This window comes from Hemicordylus capensis, chromosome 2 (genome assembly GCF_027244095.1).
Source record: "Hemicordylus capensis ecotype Gifberg chromosome 2, rHemCap1.1.pri, whole genome shotgun sequence".
Lineage (NCBI taxonomy): Eukaryota > Metazoa > Chordata > Lepidosauria > Squamata > Cordylidae > Hemicordylus > Hemicordylus capensis.
Window position 1 is genome coordinate 162,329,814 of NC_069658.1, and position 16,968 is coordinate 162,346,781.

The following is a 16,968-nucleotide window of genomic DNA, read 5'->3' on the forward strand; positions in this document are numbered from 1 at the left end:
CCGTGCGCCTGCGCACGCCTGGGAAACGGAAGGAGACGCTTCGCTCGGAGGGAGCAGCCATAGAGCCAAGCGGAGGGAGAGGCCTCCTCCTCCTTCCTTAGCTCTATGATCAGGTTTGGAATGTGATCGACACGGTGAGACTCTGAGATGGAAGGAAATCTTGTTGGAGCGGGGAGGGGGACTTTTATTTTAAAAAAGGAAATTCTCAAGTAACGAGCCTAGGTTTGCCAATTTCTAGACAGCTGTATTTTCTGTTGTCTACACAGAATTTCTGACTCGAGACTCAAAATGCGTTTTTGAGTTAATGTGTAGACAACAGGAAATACAGCTAACTTGAAACTGGCAAACCTAGAACGCGTTGTTCCTACAACGACCGACCAGGTCTCCTGAAGCTCAGACCAGCAGTCCTTCGTCGCCACCGCATACCTTGCAAAGGTTTGCAGAGGTCGGATTAGAACCTCCTGATCTGACACTTGCCTTTGCAAGGGCACAGAAAGAGGAGGCGGGGCTGCTGGCAACCTCATCCTCTCCCACACTCCAAAGGTTTGCAAGAGTCAGATCCAGTGGCCCCTATCCAACCCTTGCAAGCCTTTGAAAATAGCACAAATACTGCCTAACTCATGGTGTTGCCACTGCCATACTCCCTCCTGGCCATGCCCCACCCACTGCCCGTTCAAAAAGCAAAGAGTGGTGATGGCAAGAAGCCTTTCTGATCACATCTGGATGCTCTCACTTTCCCAAACACTGCCTTTTGAACAAGCAGAATGTGTGACGTGGCAGGTAGGAAGGAGAGTAAGTGTGGTGGTGGCTGGTACATATGTGCAGAAACACTGATGTATGAAAGGATCCAACAAGAACCCACCATCATATAACAACCTACAAACTTAAATTTAAAAAATATGCATGGAGCATTAAAAACTATCTAATTTATAAATGGTGGAAGTTTGCAATACCTCCAATTCCATGAAGTAAAAAGGTAATATAAAGATAAATATTTAATAAACACTCTCTTCTAACACATTAATGTGGACAATGTATATAAAAGTGCAAAAGCACATAACAATAGGATACAAATGTAGAGCAACAAATTTGTAAAGTGAGAATTAGCAATCAGCCTTTCTGCTGATAACCCCAAAATTAATATACTGTACAACTTGCAAATCAGTCCTCCATAAGTCAACATTCTAAGTATCTGGAAGTCCAATCTGAATAAAAGGAGGATCCAGTTGCCCTTAAATCAGATGAAGATGTGAATTCTGTATCTTATGGGGCGTTGACAACAATTGCAGGCCATCGATAGGGAATGTCCTTCCTTTTCTACCATAGCCTAACATGTTTCAGCCTACAGGCATCCCTCACCTATTGCGGTCCCAATCACAGATTTGCGTTTCCGTGAATGGGAAACTATCACCATCTTCACCAATTGTGACCTGAGTATTCGCCATTTGGGGCCTTTTTTCAAAAATGTGGGCAGTTGGGGGGGGATTTTTGGGGCCAGGGGTCATTCTGGGGGTCAGGGGTGATTTTGGGGGGGTTGGGATTAATTCACAGGGTTGGGGGTGGGTGGGTGATTTTTTGGGATTTGAGGGGTCATTTCAGGGGGTCATTTCCGAGGGTCAGGGGGATTTGGTCTATTTTTTCTTCAGTTTAAGGTGTTTTCCTGATCACAATTCCCCAAGCCCCCTGTTTCTCATTACTCTCAATGTCTCTCCTACCACAAATTTGCCAACTGCAAGGGTTTCCAGGAACGGAACCCTAACGGTTGGCGAGGGACAACAGTATAATGGGCTTTCTTCCATGGCATTATTATAAAGGCATTGTTGCAGTTCCCCAAGTAGCATCTATGCTCCCCTGTGGAGCCAGATGTTTGTTCTGCAATTTAAAAAATTTCAAACTTGCTCTATAAAAGATAATACATAACCTGAATAAATATATATGAAAAGATCAGCTACTGATCTTTTCAAATCAGTAGGATCAGCTACTGTATCCAGCAACTCCTCTTGTGTGGTTAGACTCGATCAATTTCAGTTTGTGACTCCTGAGGATGTGGACAAGCTGCTCGGAACCGTGCGTCCTACCACCTGTCTGCTTGATCCATGCCCAATGTGGCTTATACTATCTGGCAAGGGGGTTGTTGTGGAGAGCCTGGTGGCAATTATAAATACCTCTCTGAGGGAGGGCAGGATGCCTCCTTGTTTAAAGGAGGCAATTATTAGACCTATTCTTAAGAAGCCTGCCTTGGACTCCTCGAAGTTTAATAGCTACAGGCCTGTCTCCAACCTCCCATGGTTGGGCAAGGTGATTGAGAGGGTGGTGGCCTCTCAGCTCCAGGCAGTCTTGGAGGAAACTGACTATCTAGACCCATTTCTAACTGGTTATCGGGTGGGCTATGGGATGGAAACTGCCTTGGTCGGCCTGATGGATGATCTCCAATTGGGAATGGACAGAGGAAGTGTGACTCTGTTGGTCCTTTTGGATCTCTCGGCGGCTTTCGATACTATCGACCATAGTATCCTTCTAGAACGTCTGAGAGTGTTGGGGGTGGGAGGCACTGCTTTGCAGTGGTTCCGCTGCTTCCTTTCTGGCAGATTCTAGATTATGTCGCTTGGAGACTGTTGCTCTTCAAAATCTGAGTTTTTATATGGGGTCCCTCGGGGCTCCATACTGTCTCCAATGCTTTTTAATATCTACATGAAACCATTGGGAGAGATCATCCGGAGATTTGGTGCTGGGTGTTATCAGTATGCTGATGACACCCAAATCTGTTTCTCCATGTCAACATCATCAGGAGAAGGCATATCCTCCCTGAATGCCTGCTTGGAAGCAGTAATGGGATGGATGAGGGATAACAAACTGAGACTGAATCCAGACAAGACGGAGGTACTTATTGTGTCACTCAGGAAGCGATATTGATCTACCTGTTCTAGATGGGGTCACACTTCCTCAGAAGGAACAGGTACGCAGTCTGGGAGTGCTTCTGGATCCACACCTCTCCCTGGTTCCCCAGGTTGAGGAAGTGGCCAGAAGCGCTTTCTATCAGCTTTGGTTGATACGCCAGCTGAGTCCGTTTCTTGAGGTTCATGATCTCAAAACAGTAGTACATTTGCTGGTAACCTCCAGACTTGATTACTGCAATGCGCTCTATGTGGGGCTGCCTTTGTACGTAGTCCGGAAACTACAATTAGTACAAAATGCGGCAGCCAGGTTGGTCTCCGGGTCATCTCGAAGAGACCATATTACTCCTATATTACAGGAGTTGCACTGGCTGCTGATAAGTTTCCAGGCAAAATACAAAGTGCTGGTTATCCTCTCTAATAAAAGCCTTGGTGTCCGTCCGTGGACGGACACCAAGGCGTGTGTTCGTGCCTCCCTGGCCTGTTCTGCGCCTGCGCGAAGCGCAGGCGCAGAACAGGGCAAGGGAGACACGCTCGCCGGCACCCGGCAGCCATCTTGGGCGGCCAGAAGCAGCCGCCCCGAAGAAGCCGGAAAACCGGCGCCGGGGTAAACTGGGCGAGGCAGCGGCGGAGCCGCTGCCTCAGCCAAAAGAGACTGAGGCCGGGGGCAGAGCGGAGGCCACTTAAATATTTTTTAAAAGGCACCCGCAGCCGACGCCGCCGACCCTCCCTCCCAGCTGACCCCCCCCCATTAAGGGCCAAATCGGCCCAGCCACTTGCCACCGCAGCTTCCGCCGCCGACCAACCGCCCGCCCACCCAGCTGCCGATACCTCCTTGCTCCCGGAACACGTCCTCCGCTTGATCCGCTGCTCGATTAACAGAAGGAGAGAGGTGCTCGCATGCAGAGCTCCACTCTCTTTAAAGTCTCTTCCCGAACTGGCGCTTTGCGTCCTTGCCGCGCAAACCGCCAGTTCGGGAAGAGACTTTAAAGAGAGTGGAGCTCTGCATGCGAGCACCTCTCTCCTTCTGTTAATCGAGCAGCGGATCAAGCGGAGGACGTGTTCCGGGAGCAAGGAGGTATCGGCAGCTGGGTGGGCGGGCGGTTGGTCGGCGGCAGAAGCTGCGGAGGCAAGTGGCTGGGCCGATTTGGCCCTTAATGAGGGAGGGAGGGGGAATGGCAGCGGGGGGACAGGAGAGTCGTTACTAGGGCCCGTTGTTCAACGGGCCAAAATTAACTAGTAACCTATAAAACCCTAAACAGCTTAGGCCCACGGTACGTAAGAGAGCGTCTTCTTCTGCATGATCCCCATCGTCCACTACGTTCATCAGGGGAGGCTCATCTGTGGCTACCTTCATGTCGTTTGGTGGCCACCCGGGGACGGGCCTTCTCTGTTGTCACCCCGAGACTTTGGAACACACTTCCCGAGGGAATAAGAGTCTCCCCATCTCTAGTGGCTTTTAAAAAGGGTCTAAAGACTTATCTTTTTACCCAAGCCTTTTAGCTTTTTAGCTTTTTAACTTTTTAAACTTTTGATTGTTTATTATTTGTTTTAAATTGTTTTTAGTATTTGTTTATTGTGAACCTCCCTGAGACCTTGGGTTAGGGTGGTATTAAAATGTGCTAGATAAATAAATAAATAAATAAATAAATACTGCCTAAACATAATCTACCAATGCCATCCCACAATACAGACAAGAGTAAAACATGCATATTTATAACTTCTGGATAACTTCATTCAGAAATGCCCACTCTTCCTCTCTCCACAGGCTCATAACAAAATACACAAAATGCTAAAAAATATATAATACACATAATTTCAAGAACAGACATTATATTATCTTTTACTTCATGGTATTTGGAGTTATTGCATACTTCCACCATTTATAAATTAGATAGTTTTTAATGCGCCATGCATATTTTTAAAATTTAAGTTCTTAGGCTGTTATATAGTGGTAAGTTCTTGTTGGGCCCTTTCGTACATATGTGCAGCCCAGGAAACGTTGAGGAGCAGTGGGCGCAGGGTGGATGAGAGAGACAGTGAGTCACTGGAGGGTCATCAGTGCCTGGAGCAACCTCCTCACATCACCTCAGTAGTGAGCCTACACAATAGAATGGCACCATGTCATACTTGATCACACTTGCCCAAAAGATCGGCTACCACTGGCCTACAGCACGCTCCTGTGTATGCTTATTCAGACCTAAGTCTCACTGTGACCAGAGGCTTTAGTCCTGGTAGGGGCTCTACAACAGAAGTACAAAAAATTAGCAGGGGTGGCCCTCTGCAGGTCAACAACTAATGTTGCAAATCCTACAGTGGTGAGGCCTGCCTTGCTAATTTTCTGTGCTTAGAGGTCCGGGTAGGAAGATAAACTTGAAATCCAGTAGCTGTTAATGGACTATCTTAACACAAGAATCCAAAAGCTTAAACAAACAAACAAACAAACAAACAAACCACCACTTGGCTGATGTCTTGTGTATTGCAAGGACAGAGTTGTGCAAGGTTGCAGCCATGGCATCTCTCATGAGAGATACTTCAGGCACTTTCCCTGACCTTTCATCTTTTCTTTAAAAAAAAAGTCAAGTCTCTAACTCCTTTATTTATGAAGAAATAAGTGACAACGTGCACACAATATTCTGGACAATTACTCAGTAAGACAGAACCCTGACCTCACCTTCTGCTGTTCTGGCGAATGAGTGCAGAGGCATTGGGATGATTGACAGGGACTTGCAGTTGTTTTGTTTAAAGGTTAGCAACATCCAGTTTAAGTCATTCATGACTAAACTCCACTGAACATAACTGAATTTAAGCTAGTCCCACTCCATTCCCTTCCATCAGCAGCTGACTCTGCCTCCCAAAACTATATTTTGGAGGATTCCCCATCTCTTGGATCAACTTTCCTGACTGCAACTAAAATTGTTGGATTTCTTATCTTTAGAAATTATGTTGTTTAAATCACATATACACACTCTCTCTCTCTCTCTCTCTCTCTCTCTCTCTCTCTCTCTCTCTCTCTCACACACACACACACACACACACACACACACACACACACACACACACAGATGCAAATTTATCTTGAGAGTTGTGGTTTGTATCTGATACCGGAGCCCTTTTGCTCTCTTACAGGTACACTAACAAAGAAAAAAAGTCTTCCTTCTCTTGATAATCCTTAACAATATTTATCAGCATGATTTTATACAACTTAGAAATAGGCTATGGAGAGAAATACCATTAGGACAACATTTTATTACAATTTCCCCCAATCTAAAGCAAAGCAGTGTGGATAAAAATGGCGGCAAGGTGGAGGGTGATCATGTAGCTGACAGGAACACTTGCCCACTTGCCCACCTTCCTTGCCTCCTCCACCCGCTGCAATCACGGCCAGGCCAGCTCTCTGCAAAAGTAGTGGATGGAGGAGGAGGAGGCAATAGTGAGGAGAGCAGGTGGGTGTTTCCCATTACCCGCCCTCCCTCCTCACTGCCACCTTCACTTACCACAAAAGTGGTGGGTAAAGGCAGAGGCATCAAGGAGGGCAAGCGTGTGCTCCCATGGCTCGCCTGCCCACCCACCCTCCTTCTTGCTTGCCACCTCCACAGCATTCAACTGCAGTGGAGGCTCTGCGAGGGTGGGAGCAGTGGGCACTCAGACAGGTGAGGGGCTCCTGGCGGGCTTCTCCTGGGACACCCCTCATGAAAGGTCTGCCCCAGGGGAGACTGAGATCAAACATTCATATTCTCTTCCTCCAGATCTCTCCTCATTAACTGGACATCTCTCCAAGAGCTCCTGCATTTCCTCTACACCAGGGCTGCTCAACTTCGGCCCACCTGCAGATGTTGGCCTACAACTCCCATAATCCCTGGCTATTGGCCACTGTGCCTGGGGATTATGGGAGTTGTAGTTCAAAAACAGCTGGAGGGCCTAAGTTGAGCAGGCCTGCTCTACACCCTTCTTCTCCTCAGTGTTGCCCTAATATGCTCTAAGGGGCTCTGCAAGTGTTGGCAGCCTCAAAGAGCTCACTGTGCTCTTGCAAGAGGCTGCCCAGCCTTGGCAAGATCTTGTTCGGCCTTCCAGTCATGCCCTGCCTCGGGATGCCTCCGTGCCAGTGCTTCAGGAACCCACTCTTCTTGCCTCATCCAGAGGCTCTCCCACTCCTGTCCATCCCTGCCATATCCAAGTAAGCAGACCACCATTGAAGCCCCCATCACAGACCATGTCAAAGTACTGTGGGATGAAAAATGATCTTAGAATCATTGCACTGAGCTAAGAAATAACTGATTTTTAAAAACATACCATGCCAGCATGAGGGTTATCTTTGCAGCGTATCTAGGGAAAATAGCACCTAGGGCAAGCACTCAAATCCCACCCCACTGTCCAAACATCTGACACCCATCTTTCAGATAACTTTACCATAATATCAGCTCAAAAATACAAGTCAAGCTCGTTAATGAACAAATCTTTTAATTTACAAATTATGGCACTACATGAAAATTACAGCTGCACCTTCCTTGCTTTCACTGATGCAAATTGGTCTATGATGTGATCAAAGTCCGTTTTCTCCATTTTCTTCACTCCGTCAGTAGAGCAAGGTCACAGAGTCTGCCTTGACCCATGGAGGCTCTCAAATATGAAAGTATTGGTTTTAACTTGCTGAATGATCTGTCACAGCTGGCAATGGAAACTGCAATGGTTAGCATTATCTGAATAGCAATGTGAAGATTGGGGAAGACGCTCTGATCTCCATACTGAACAATAAATTCGAGAAGCTCTTCAGTTCTTGATATTTTCATGTTGATCCACCTTGATAGCAACAGTCTGCAATCCAAAATTTCTTCACATAGCTGCTGTCCATCATCAACATCAGAGCTGTACAATTTGCCAAAATTTTTGCAGTTCTTCTTTAGGTAGTTTCTGTCGGCACCATAACACAGTCCCTCGATATCGAGAAGGAACCCAAATTTGGCATCAGTGTCATGCAAACGAGTGAACCTTTCGTCCATTTCTCTGTGAAGAAGGTCGAGTGTTCCCTTCATGACTCTTTCCATTTCCTTTTTAGCTGTTAACCCTGCGTCTCTTGATTTCTCATCAGCCATTCTTTTCTTTCATCTCTGACATCTTTCAAATTCAACATTCCATTCTTGACAGAGACTAAGCCCTACTTCAAGTGGCTCACTGACCAACACTTCTCTTTCATCATCAAAATGATCTTGGAGGGCTTTCAAATCCAGGGCAGCATCGTGGAAGCCTCTTTTGAACACGGTCAATTAGAATGAGTACTTTGTTCCAAAATCCTAGCAAAGTCAGAAAATCGTAAATCAACATGCAGTTGTACAGCTGCCTTCCATCACTTCTTGTTTCACTGGTCTTGTCTTCATTGTCTATCATGTCCTGAAGAACTTGAAGTATCTCCTCAAGGTACTTGTTGATGGGCTTCACTTCTTCTGTCCTTGAACTCCACCTGGTTTTGGACTCCGACTTAACAACCACAGGCACAGCATTTTTTAGTTTTTCCCACCACTGTGTTGAGAGAGAAAAAAACACGTAAATAGCTTCAATGGTTCCAAAAAATGTTACCATCATTGCATCCTGTTTAGCTGCATGTACACCCACCAAATTGAGTGAGTGATTATCGCAATTCACAAACAGAGTCAGGTTGTTTTTCTCACTTATTCTTTGACAAACACCACTTCTGTGTCCAGCCATCACAGCAGCGTTGTCATAGCACTGTGACTGACAATCTTGTAGCTCCATTTCGTCCTTCTCTAATTGTTTCAAGATGTCTTCAACCAAGCTCTCAGCATCCTTCCGGCTTATAAAACCAAGGAAGGACTCTCTAACATGGACTGTTTTCCTCTCAAAATCAACTTCCATGTACCTCACTACTTCTGACATCTACTCATGGTGTGCCTGGTCAGGAGTCGAGTCGAACATGAGACCATAGTATTTGGCTTTACGAATGCTTCTCAGTAGATTCTGGCGAACAGTGGATGCCATCATGTGGATGAATTCATTCTGGACTCCCGGTGAAAGATAAGAGGTGGATCCAAGATGACTTTCCACATGAGTGAGGTGTTCTTTCATGACAGGGTAAAAGACAGCCAGTAGTTTCACTAAGCCAAGGAAATTTCCTATATTGGAGTCATCATTGTCTAGCTGAAGTGACTCCCTGTGTCTTCGCAAAGCCAGGTTGTGAGTTGCAAGGTATTTGATGCAGTGAAGGATTCTCGTCAAGATATCCTGCCACCTCTGCTTCTCCTTGTCAATCTGTGACCAAAGTGCCGTGTCAACAACTCCTCTCTTTCCAGCTACATTTCTTTCAACTGTGTGAAGCACTCCTGATGTTCCTTGGCATTTTCATGAACACTAATCCTTTCAGGAGCTTTCCAGTGGTTGAATCCACTTTCCTGCTCCAATGAGGATTGATGGTCTGACCGGGAATAGAGAAGACAACAGAAAAAAAATGAAGACTTTTTAGTAGGGGGATAGACCGGACACGTGCCAGCCACCTCCTCACCACGGCCACTTCCCAATCTTCTGAACCAAGTTTTGTTCATTGAGCAGTTATTTGTTGGTAGGAAAGGCCCCTCACTGTTCTGGAAATACTTCAAACCCAGCTTTAGTATTTCTGTTCTCAATGCATCAGGAAGAATTGCTTTTTCAGTATCCTTGTCAAACTTCAGAAGTCCAATGTTACGCTGTTCAGTCACTTCCGGCATAACAGTTTGAGGTTCTTTGGCACTATCCAGTTCAAGAGGTTTAGTGTTGTCGGGTTCAATCTCATCAATAAACTCAACATCACTACCACCTTCCCTTCCTGTCATGTCCACGTTCTCTGTGGCAGCCTAATCTTGTCACACTCGAATTCATCTGACTTGACTTCCTCCTCCTCTGCTTGTGGCGGATTTGTACTTGATCCACCTTCGGATTCCAAAAACATTGTAGCAGGTGCAAGTGACTCCATGGAATGTGTTGTCAGACTACTTGTTCCGGGCTTTGCAAAGAAGGGCATGAAGAACTTGCTCGACTTCTTGGCTTCCTCCACCTCCAACTTCCGTCTCTTCTGTCCTTCAGCTCCACTTTCCTTCTTCTTCCATGATATCATGATCTTCTAATCTATAAGGGAATTTGTTCATTGTTATGTCAACATCCCGCTCTTCTTCCAAGGAGCCCAGAGCACCCCCACACCTGTTTCTGCATTGGACACCCCTTAATATATCTTTAATATATTTCAATACATTTTTATGCTCACAAATAATACATTTCTTCCAAGCTCTGAAAGCCGCACCTTGTAGCAGTGAGTTCCACAAATTAATGAAGGTTTTCATGGGGAAAGCCCTTTCTTTGGTATTCTGAACCAGTTTTACTCCATAATATGCTCATGAAAGGGGGGAGGGGTGACACTTGTTTTGCAGGACCTTCAGTGAATTATGACAAGAACTGATAGTTGCAGTCATTCATTCTTGGGCATCTACAGCTACAGTTCTTTTATTTCCTGCTTTTTTCTGTCCACATGGGGGTAGATTTTGAAAGCTCCCTCCCTTTACAGGCCTTCCTTCCCTCAGTCATTATCCCTAAGGTGCTTTCTGTACGCATGCGTAGAAAGCTAGGACATTCTTTTCCCCCCTGGTTGCACAATAATGCTTTCCAGTACATTGGATTTTCTGAGATTCAGAATCTCCACCCTGAGATCCAGCACCCCGTTTCTTCATTGAAATGTTTGAATTAATTTACCTACAATAAATTACATTGAATTACATTAAATTGCATTTGAATTAGAAATGTTTGAATTACTTACATTAAAGTCCTTCCCTGGAAGGCTTGTTGCTAAGCAGTGACATGTAACTGCAATTCCAGTCAACAGAGGTGCTATTAAAGATTTGGAGGGGGGGGATAGTTTAGAGAACACTGATAATATTCTGGAGGCGGAGATTTATCTCATCTAGCAAAAGGAAAGATATACTTTAAACCCCAAAAAAAACAAAAACAAACCCATACCACAGATGTTATGGCTAGTAGTGGGTGCAAAAAGTGCCTTGCCTTCAAATACTCCATCCGCAACGAGGTAGGGTAAGTGGGGGGCAGGGTCTTGGGGCTCATCTCCTGTTTAGGCTATGCAGAAGGTCCTCAACTGGGCCTTCAGGACAGCATTCTCTACCAAAGTCTGCTACCCCAAGTCTTCTTGGCAGCTCCAAAGGCATGGAGTCCTATGGCATTTTTGTGATATCTGTTATATTCACAAATATAAACATGGAGCATGGAGTAGCAGCCAAACACTCAGGCAATCACAGTGATGGTCTTTCAAGCAGCATAAGCCCCCCTCCCATTCCAAGTCCAGCAGTGCATATTAGCAAACCCCCCCTGCCCCCCCAGCTGCTATCTGCCAGCAAGCAGTAACATTCACACATTTATTTATTTATTTATTTATTTGTTTGTTTGTTTGTTTGTTTATTTATTTGACATTTTTAATATCCCGCTCTTTCTCCTCCTCCAAGGAGCCCAGAGCGGTGTACTACATACTTAGGTTTCTCCTCACAACAACCCGGTGAAGTAGGTTAGGCTGAGAGAGAAGTGACTGGCCCAGAGTTGCACCCAGCAAGTCTCATGGCTGAATGGGGATTTGAACTCGGGTCTCCCCAGTCCTAGTCCAGCACTGCTTCACATTACATGGGATATATACAATCATTCAGGTATGTTTGCCAGCAAATCTAGATTGGACCCTGCTCTCCGCTGTGCTTACTGCTGTGTAAAGCCAGAAGCTGCCCTCTGCCATCATTTCCTTATCTGATTGATGATACCCATCTCCTTTTTAAAAAGAAATAAAGCTATTACTGTAGATGTACCTTGTATATGAGAAGTAAATTGTTTAAATTCACATGGCTAAGTAACTACTTCAGAAGAAACAAGGAGGTTTCTTGCAGCACCTGAAGACTAACATGGCAATTGTAGCCTAAACCTTTTGAGGAATTGAGCTCATCACTTCATCTAGTCCAGGGGTGGGGAATCTTGGCACTCCAGCTGTTTTTGAACTACAACTTCCATAATCCCCAGCCACAGAGGCCAATAGCTAGGGATTATGGGAATTGTAGGCCAACATCTGCAGGAGTGCCAAGGTCCCCCATCCCTGATTCTAGTCCATGAAAGCCTGTGCTACAACAAGTGAGTGAATCTTGAAAGTGCCACAAGACTTCTTGTGTTCTTATTGCATCAGACAGCATGGCCCCTCTGGAAATGGTTACTACAAAAGAGCAGCAGCCCAACTTTTTAAAGTGTGATCATCTTGCTTGCAAACACTAAATCCATTAAAATTGTTATGTCAAGATAAGAGACTCCTGAATCTTGACTGCAATCAAGATGATCACACTTTAAAAAGTTGGGCTGCTGCTCTTTGTAGTAACCATTTCCAGAGGGGATCAGACTGCACCATGCTGTCTGTGCTGTTGTTGAATAAGCATATTAAAATATTATAATAAGCATTTTCAGATGAAACGTTTGTCTGTGTCTTAGTAGAACTAGTTTGTTCATGCTAGCTGTCGGTACCAAAGGACAGTTCCCATTTATCTTAAATGAATCTCATTTAATTTGGACTACAGATGGCATCAGTGGTTTGTACTATATTTTAAAGTGCTAATTGAAGCCAAAATCAATAGATTGCTTTCCAGTGAACTGAGAGAGGTAGTGTTTGATTTCTCTGATGATGCAGAAGATTTCTTGTTAAACATTATTTGCAGAAGGGAAAGTGTGGTGTTTGAGGGGGGAGTAATGTAATGTTTCATTACTGGATATAGTAAATGAGTATTGTCAGGGGTATATATGGCTATCTATAAATGGGCATATTTTTGCCCTACGAAGTCGCCAAAATGCTGCTATCACATCATGCTTCTGAGACAGCACAAAGGTAGCCGCTGGCATGGTATATCTTATTTAATGCCCTTGGCAGCGAAGCAACTTTTAGGACTGTCAAAAAGTCATATACTGTCATAATATATTATGACCAGGGGCGGAGCCACCATTCAGCCAACGGGTTTAAAGAACCCAGGTCGTGCCCAATGAGGGGCCGCACCTCACGGTCCCGACACACCCCCTGCATCTGATGTAAGACACGGGGGTGCTGGATTAGCTCCCGAAGGGGTCGTGTGGCCCCTTCGGGAGTTGAACTCCAACTCCCAAACGGAGGCTCAAGGCTCCATTCGGGAGCCAGACCACGCCCCCTGCATCTGATGTCAGATGTGGGGGCGTAGCTAGCCCCCACATCTGACGTCAGAAGCGGGGGGGGGGGTCAGCGGGGCTGCAGCCGCACATAGGCTGCTGGCGGTCAGGCTCAGTGCCTGGTCCTGACTATCCTTAAGTTTGGGTGTTGTTCTTCCTAATAATTCTAAACTAATTGACTGTTCTCAACTTCCCTCCAACATTGTTATTAATGTTGGCTGACATTGTAAAGCTGACATTCTAAGGCTGACATTCTCACTGCGTGCAAAAAGACCTAGTCTGCCAAGCCCCCATCACCACCACCACCACCACCACCTAATGAAGCAGCTTTGTGAAATCTCTCCATGTGCTAATACGAATAAAGATCCTCCAACACAACTGAAATCACAGCCAGTGGCTGAAGAGGAAACACAAAACAATAGCATCTCTCTAGATGTGCATATTATTTCGATGTTGCAACCAGCTTTTGTTCAGGTCTAATGTTAAAAACTATCACATTTCAAATGGCCCTTGACAGTGTAAAGCATTGTCAGCAACTTACATGCTCCAATTTCTGAGTGCACGAACACATCCTCTTGCAATCCTCTCCACCACCACCACCACCCACACACACACACACACACACACACTTCTAGGGAAAGTATGTTCTTGGCTGTATTTTAAGCCTTTACTTTTATAGTTTACAGGAAGCAATTCTTTGTTTGCAGTGTACTTTAACCCTGATTTAGCTTGACTTTTACTCTAGAGAGAGAGAGAGAGAGAGAATGATCACATGTATAGTAAACTACTGAATCAGGTCAATGCTTTTTCTTTTTACAAAGCACACACAGAGATATATTTCATTTTTTAAAATCATGCTTGCAGTGGATCAAGAATACTTTCATATGCAGTGACAGAACTCTATGATCCCAATTCTAATCACATTTCCTTCAAGTCAGTGTAGGCTTTTAGTAAGTGTTTTTTGAGTATCACTGCAATAAGTGTCTTTCTTAAAGCAACCTACATTTTAATATATTTAAAACAAACCAGTTATTCTCTTTTGATTTCTTTGAGTGTCATTTTCTTCTTGTAAGGACGGTGTGACTTGAGTGATCAAAGGGACTGTTTTAGTTGGTGGGTAAAGCATTGCTTTTTGATAGCAATGCCACATGCCCTGCCTCCCCATTCTACTTTTTGAAGCATTCTGTGTAACTGGACAGCTTACACACTCCTACACCAAAAAGAGGTGGTCCAGTGTCTCTGAGTCTATTTTACATTGTCCCTGAAATTAATGTTAATATTTAACTTAAACATAAGTGGTCATTTAAGAGTCGTGCTCACAAATGCATGTACTTTCCCAGCCCAAGATTATCATTTACAGCCCCGCTCCCAAACTCAACTTTCTTACAACTTGAGGAGACACTCTTCTAAGTGCAGGAGTGTGAAAGGGAGGGTGGACTTTGAAGAGCAGGACTGTCTTTGGTTCTTTTGCTCCATTTTAAAAAATCTGATAGGTCATTTATTACCGAGGCTGAATTAAATGAGATAAACAATTCTCTCTCTCTCTCTCTCTCTCCCCCCTTCCCTCGCTTCTTTAACAGCAACGCCTCTGCTTTCCAAGCCCAAGATGATCATTTACAGGCCTGCTCCCAAAATCAACTTTCTTACAACTTGAGGAGATGCTCTCCTAAGTGCGTGAGTGTGAAAGGGAGGGTGGACTTTGAAGAGCAGAAATGTCTTTGGTCCTTTTGCTCCAGTTTCTTTTTTTAAAAAATCTGATAGGTCATTTACTACCAAGGCTAAAATGAGATAAACAATTCTCTCTCTCTTTTTCCCTCTCGCTTCTTTAACAGCAACTTTCATTCTTAGAAAGAGAGGAGTGACAGATCCAAGAGTTTCCCCTGACCCCAGACCCCACCTACACACACTACGAGAGAGAGAGAGAGAGAGAGAGAGAGAGAGAGAGAGAGAGAGAGAGAGAATCATTTATTTGTGTTTGAGAGCAGTTTACACTTACTTTAGACTCACTGGGGGAGTGTGTATGTCTGTCTGTGCAAGCTGAATAAATCAGGAACCAACTCAATGAAAAATGGGAACCAAACCAACTCAATGAAGGTTGGCAGCACACAGCATGAGGAAATACCGAATAGCACGCTGCTAGTCTCTCTCTGTCCAACCCACGTAGTCGTCTCGTGCGTGCAGGCATGTGCTGATAACCCCTGCTAACTTGGCAAAGAGGCACCTTTTAATGTGGTGATTCTCTTTATTTAGCAAGGGGAGAGTAAAAGGCCCTATCCACCCCCAGCACAGTACCTCCAGTGACTGTTGCTGGTGTCTCTCTTATGTTTCCTTTTAGATTGTGAGCCCTTTGGGGACAGAGTTCCATCTTATTTGTTTGTTATTTCTCCGTGTAAACTGCCCTGAGCCACTTTTGGAAGGGCGGTATAGAAATTGCCCACCAGCGCCACCTGCCCAGACTCACGAGTCGTGCCTACGCCCGTGCGGGCCGTGGGTGTGGGCCGTGGCACGGTGGCAGCGGTGAGCAGCAGGCCCACCCGGCAGCGGCTGCTGGGATTGAAATGGGGGGGGGGGTTAAAAAAAATTTTTAAATGTGGTGGTTGGGGGCGAGGGGGCATGGCAGGCACTTTGAGCCCCCTGCAACTGGCGCCCAGAGCATGTGCCCTGCCTGCCTCACCCTGGATACGCCTCTGCTCATATAAATAATCTTTATTACAGTCAAAGACTGGCACAGGATAGAGTACAGATACAATATAATAAAACTCACACTAAATAAAATATAACTCTAGAAGCTAAGTATGATTATAATAGTAAAATACAACTCTAAAAACTGTATGGAATTAATAAAGTAAAATGCTACCGGCTAAGCCTAAAAAACCTGTAGAAAGATTAGTAGAGTAAATCAGAAGCAGAATTAGGGGGGCAGGCAGGGCACATGCCCTGGGCACCACTGGGGTGGGGGGTGCAAAACTACCATGACCCCACACCCCCACCCCACCCAAAAAAAAATTAGCTTCGGGCAGCCACGCAGCAGGGCGCGGCACCCTAGCGAGTGCTCAGCTCCGGCTGGGTGCCTAGCTGCCTGCGGCATTGACCACTGACTGACCCCATCCTGGCACTCCCCCCCCCACCACGCATGTGCAAGTTGATCTCCTGCTCTCGTCGCCCTGCACGCACGTGCATGGTGTGAGGTGAGAGAGTGACGAGAGCGTCTGAGTTGCTGGCTGTCTGTCTGTGGCTGCTCTGGTGAGGAGGAGGAGAAGGAGGATCTGTTTTTTGGCCCAAACTTTTTCCAGCATCGTCAAATCGCAATAAAGTGTTCATACACACAGGATCCAGGTGTGCGGGTTTTTAAAATTTTTTATTATAATGTATTATAAATTACCAGGGCGTGACCGGGTGGGCTTGCTTCGAGCTGGCTTCTTCTTGGTTGGGGATCGGGGGGTGTCTCTGGGTGGGTGGGGTCACAGCCGGCTGGGGCACAGGGGTGGCCTCCGCTCCCCACACCACCCCTGAGTTGGGCCCGGGGGGTGGCCTCCCCTCCCCAACCCACTCCTGAGTGGCAGCGTGGGCAGCAGGCAGAGAGCCTGCCCTTTTCACTAGCAGGTCAGGTGGTCCGCCCTGGCCGCAGCGTGCCCTTGTAACCCTCCTCCTAGCCAACTCCTGGAAGTTAAGCCCTGCAATGGCAGTTGGGAAATGACACCGGGCCAGACAGCAGGCTACGGCGTTGTTGCTCTGATGCTAGCCGCTGCCCCCCGCCGCTGGGGTGTGGGTGGGTGGGAAGGAAGGACTGGTACTACTGCCTGCTCACACACCCCTACAGCCATCCCCCCTCACGGCTGCCTGCAGGCTCTGTCTCTCACTCATGGAT

General features: G+C 46.0%; 1 protein-coding gene across 1 annotated transcript in view; it reads left to right on the top strand.

Moving 5' to 3' along the window:
* Nucleotides 1–11,548: 11,548 nt before the first annotated feature.
* CASR (calcium sensing receptor) overlaps nucleotides 11,549–16,968 on the top strand; it is a 123,827-nt gene continuing 118,407 nt past the window's right edge. Inside the window, exon 1 of the mRNA XM_053303930.1 lies at nucleotides 11,549–11,581. The gene's annotated coding sequence lies outside the window, so the exon portion shown is untranslated. The remainder of the gene's footprint in view (nucleotides 11,582–16,968) is intronic.